Source organism: Azolla caroliniana, unplaced genomic scaffold (genome assembly GCF_043228905.1).
Source record: "Azolla caroliniana isolate FFs.n. ecotype wild unplaced genomic scaffold, voAzoCaro1.0.p SCAF_12, whole genome shotgun sequence".
In the NCBI taxonomy this organism is placed as follows: domain Eukaryota; kingdom Viridiplantae; phylum Streptophyta; class Polypodiopsida; order Salviniales; family Salviniaceae; genus Azolla; species Azolla caroliniana.
Window position 1 is genome coordinate 10,564,158 of NW_028230447.1, and position 5,149 is coordinate 10,569,306.

Below are 5,149 nucleotides of genomic sequence, written 5' to 3' on the forward strand. Positions count from 1 at the left end.
ACACACACAAACACACAAACATTAACACATACATACATAGACACATACTATACATACAAATTTACAATACATATATAAGCAGATCTATAGAACACGTGTGCGCGCACACACACACACCCATATACACACACATGGTGTACGTACAATACATACATACACACACACATGCCATATACACAATACATACATAAGCACATGCATGGAACATACACAATTATCCATATAGTAGATACATACACACACACATGGCATACATACAACACATGCAATATAATACATACATATGCACACACACCAAATATACATACATACATAAGGCACATGTATACATAAATACACACACACACACACACACACAACAACATTATTTTTAAAACGTGTGGCAGAGTGACGCTAATTGTTTCAAAAAAAGGGGGGAGCGGGGATTACATTCTTGTTTTAGCAAAATATAGGGGGGGAAATGAAGAGAATTAAAGGGAGGAGAGTATACATACTTTGATGTGGGGCAAGAAAGAGGGGAGAGACAGAGACAGATTGAAGCCATGGCGGAAACTCAACGGCCACAACGACTAGCTCACCTCCATTTCTTGCCCCGTCATCGATGGGTACATGATCATCTCGGCTTCTCGAGACAAGTCTCTTGTTGTGTGGTTCCTCACTTGAGAAGAAAGTTATGGCTATACGAAGAAATGCCTCACAGGTCATCGTCACTTCGTATAAGATGTTGCCATCTCTTATGATAGGAAGTGTGCTCTATCAAGGAGCTGGGATGGAGAGCTTCGTTTGTGGATCTCAACTCTGGTGCTACAACACGCTGATTCACTAGACACTCTAAAGACATTCTGAGCGTTGCCTTCTCTGCAGACAATCGACCGATTGTTTCCGTGTCGAGGGATTGATTCATCAAGCTTTGGAACATTCTCGATAAGTGCAAATATACTATCCAATATGGAGATGCACACACCGGTTGGGTAGCATGTGTTAATTCTCACATGTTACTGCGAATCCTATCATTGTTTCTGGTTCCTGGGACAAATCTGTGAAGGTGTGGAACCTTAATAACCTTAAATCACCCCCTAATTACAACAACAATAGGTCATAGTTGGGAGCTCCTCCAGACAAATGAATATTATGTGCAAAGCCATCCATGCTATTGCAAGTGAGTTGATATAAAAGTTCGACATTATGGGTTGTATGTATGGTTGTTTGTTGTAATCATGTTGTGTAGTTTTTCTCCTCCTAATGATTTTTCCATGGGTATGGTATTTTTACGTAGCAAACATTAAGAAATATGCATTTTTGTTGAAAGAATTGTCGGTTTTGGGTCAGATATTGAATAATCTTATTTATACTTGCAAGTTGGGAAAGTGTGGAAAAACGGAGCAGCCAAATAATTATCCAAAAGTTGTTGTCGGATGCAGGTAATAACATGCCTATTTAATGTGTTTTGTGAGCATTTTGTTTATGATTTCACTTCAAATGTTTCATTGTTTAATACAATCATAAAATGTAGTTCTTGAAGAATGTTAAATTGGGATTTTTTGTTTTGGAATGATTCTCAACACTCATAGGGGTGGCTATCGTTTGGGGCTATGCATACCTCCTTAGTAATGGGAGCCTACAAACATGCCATTAATGTTATTGCTTCCAACTACCGGATTGGTTGAGCATCATTGGTTCTTTCGTCACCTTGGTAATTTGAGCCATATTGATTGTTTCTATTGTTCATTGCACAATATAACATCATTTTTTAAGTGTGGGCAATTAGATAGAGTCATCCTTTGAAACTCAATAAATATAAGTGATATGCATGTATATCTCAATGTTATCTATTTTTGGAACAATGATTTTATATCACCAAAAAATGTGTATCCAATATTTATCCATGACTAACACTTCCATGAAACCACACAATATGCAATGTTACATAGGCATGTCAAAGAAGATGGCATTGAAGGTGATCTTATTCTATTCTTGTTATGATATATCTTCTGTTAGATATATCGTTTTTCACTTCCATGAAACCACAATATATGCAATGTTACATAGGCATGTCAAAGAAGATGGCATTGAAGGTGATCCTATTCTTTGAATGAAGGTGGTGTGAAGACGCACATACTCTCCACACTCACATACATGCAAATATATATACAAACAAGCAAACATATGTACATCCATACATACAAACAAACACATTCTAAACAAAAGAAAAACAAAAAATACAAAATGAAGAACAAAATAAATAAATACTTGTTAAAAAAAGTAAAAACAAAAATTAAACATGTTGCAAAATGATAGTATGTCAATGATGCCAATAGTGATGAGTTTTGGCATCACTACCAACCTATTTTATTGTGACATGTATAGAATAAACATCCACATAGATCTAACATGCACATATATAGAACACATATATACACACATTTTTATATATACATACATTCATAGACACACTGAACATAGACACATAGACACATGGCATAATACAATACATAATGCAATACAATATAATACATACATACATACATACATACATAAACATGGAATACAATATAGTACATGTATACATACATACATACATAAACATGGAATACAATATAGTACATGTATACATACACATGCAATACAATACATAAACATGGAATACAACACAATACATACATACATACATACATACACATGCAATACAACACAATACATACACACACATAACATAGCCATATAGCCATATAGCCATGCATAAAATATGCCCAACACATTCAAATAATGCAATGCATATTTATATACATTATAGAATATACATGTGTTTTTCTATGTAAGGGTATTTAAAATAGTTGTTGTCAAAATATATATTGACAATAAGGGGTATTTTTATTAACCGTTTTTTTACAAAAGGGTTCTAAAATAGTGAAAAAACATATGTATAAGGGGTTTATAAAATATATCTTGAACGCATGTGATACAACCTCTTTATATATAGTGGAACCCCCGGGTATGGAGACGACAGAGGAGAAGAGCTCGGTTTCAATCCGGCAGCACTTCGTCCTCCACAAAACGCGATCCCCTTTACAATACCTCTCCCTCTCTTTTATAGCCCAAGGAGGGAGGCCGTTACCACCCGATACATCATGTTCATTCCCTGTCCTTTCGGACAGGGATACGCCTTTTCGATTTTCTCCCTAATGAATGTGAGCTACCTAGGATTTCACCTCAGCCAACTTGTACCTATCTACGTACTATAAAACAAAACTTGTGCCCACGTGTAAGGGCCGGTTTACGCATGTTATACCAGGTTTCCGCCTAGGGATGGTTTTCTCCACGACATCCGCCCCCACCTAACCGCGCATCCACCGGTATGCGCCAAAATTAGACTCTTACCGGAGAAGACCGGCCCACGCTTATCCTTCGTCTTCCGGATCGACATCCGTTCAGGTCGTTGTGGCCATCCAGATCGTTCGGGTCCGGTTCAGCCTAGTGCCGCTTTTTGAATGCTTTAATCCTTTTCCCCGCCACCGGTACCGCCATCCTTGTCTTGTCAAGCTCCGCGAGATGGTAGGTGCCATTGTCGTTGGCGCTTGTCACCACATAAGGCCCGAACCACCTTCTTGCAAACTTACGCACCGCCTTGTGCTGATTGTCGAGGCTGTTGTCGTACACCAACACCTAGTCACCTTCCTCGATCTTCCTCGGCCTCAGTCAGTGAGTAAGGTCGAACTGACCTTTGTTCTTTTCTCGTGTTGTACACAGCCTTTCCTTCACCCGCTCCACGTCTTCCGGTCTTCGCTCGAGTTGCCGGATCCTTGCTGCCAGCAACTCTTCCCAGCTCATCTCGTCCTTCTAGTCCATCGCGGCCCACGAAGTGATCGTTTTCTTTGCCGGCATGATCGGCTTCTTCCCGTACATCAGCTCCACTGGCATGAACCCCGTCCTTCGCATGCACGTACTAATGCCTTCACAATGGGCCCGTGACCACACTCTATCTTCCCGTTGGCCTCCGGATTGTACGCCGTAGTGAGGGAGAGTTTGACCCCCAGTCAGTCAAACAACTCTTTAGCCTCTTGCGTGTTTAGTTCTTCGCGGTCGGCCACGATCTTTCCCACGCACCCGTACTGGCACACCACTTCTTCGATCAAAAATCAGCACACGGTCATGGTCGTTTTGTTCTGCAACACTCGGTCTTCCACCTGGTTCGTCAGGTCCTCCCAAGCCAGGACCAGATATCGCATCTGTCCTACCCCCATCGGCATAGTCACCAGATCCACCATCCACCTGAAGTGGACGGTCGAAGGGTAGGTCGGGTGAAGTTCGTCCCGATGTCGGACTATGGAGTGCACCTGACAGCTTTCGCAAGTCATTACGAACCGATGCACGTCCCGGTATAGTCCTGGCCACCAGTACTTCCCCTTTAGCTTCTCGAATGTGGCCCATGCCCTCCGATGTCCGGCCCAGGGACTCTCGTGGTATGCCTTCAGCAATTCTTCCTGTTCCTCTTTCCTCGCCACCACTCGGAGTGGGATGCCGTTTCTCTTCTTCGGGTGCTTCCATATGTTGACCGTCCCGTAAACCGCTTTCCGGAGAGCCGGTGCCGCGACGAGCGCCTCTTTCAGTCTCCAGACCGACTCTGTGTGCTCCGTCCTCCATTCGAACTGGCGCCCTTTCTTTAATAACCCGTAAAGCGGCTCCGCGACATGCGTGTAGTGCAGAATCTAGATGTGATAGAACGCACATGCCCCCAGGATCCTTCAGACCTCTGTGACCGACCTGCAATCATCCTTCATCGCGGAGATGGTTTCTACCTTTGCCAAGGACGGCTTCCGGCTGTAAGGCCCACACAGGTGTCCGACTACCAAGATCTCCGGCTATCCGAAGGCTGATTTTTCTCCAGAGAAGGTGAGCGCGCTCTCTCGAGTCTTTGTAGCACTTTCTCGCAGTCGCGGATGTGATCCGTCACGAACTTTCGGCAACCGTCGGGCCCAACCGACTCGTCCTTGTCCTCCACCGGACATCATTTGATCGGGATGTCGTCCAGAAACGGCATGGTGATGTCCGGGATGCAGTCCCTCAACACCTTGTTCATCGCATTCACCATGTGCGCCACCGAGTTCGTTCCCCCTTGCGGTAGAGTACACATCGGAACTAGGCCGAGAGG

General features: G+C 43.0%; 1 pseudogene; it reads left to right on the plus strand.

Moving 5' to 3' along the window:
* The first annotated feature begins 498 nt into the window (after positions 1-498).
* Positions 499-1,102, plus strand: LOC147857117 (small ribosomal subunit protein RACK1 pseudogene; annotated as a pseudogene).
* The last annotated feature ends 4,047 nt before the right edge of the window (positions 1,103-5,149 follow it).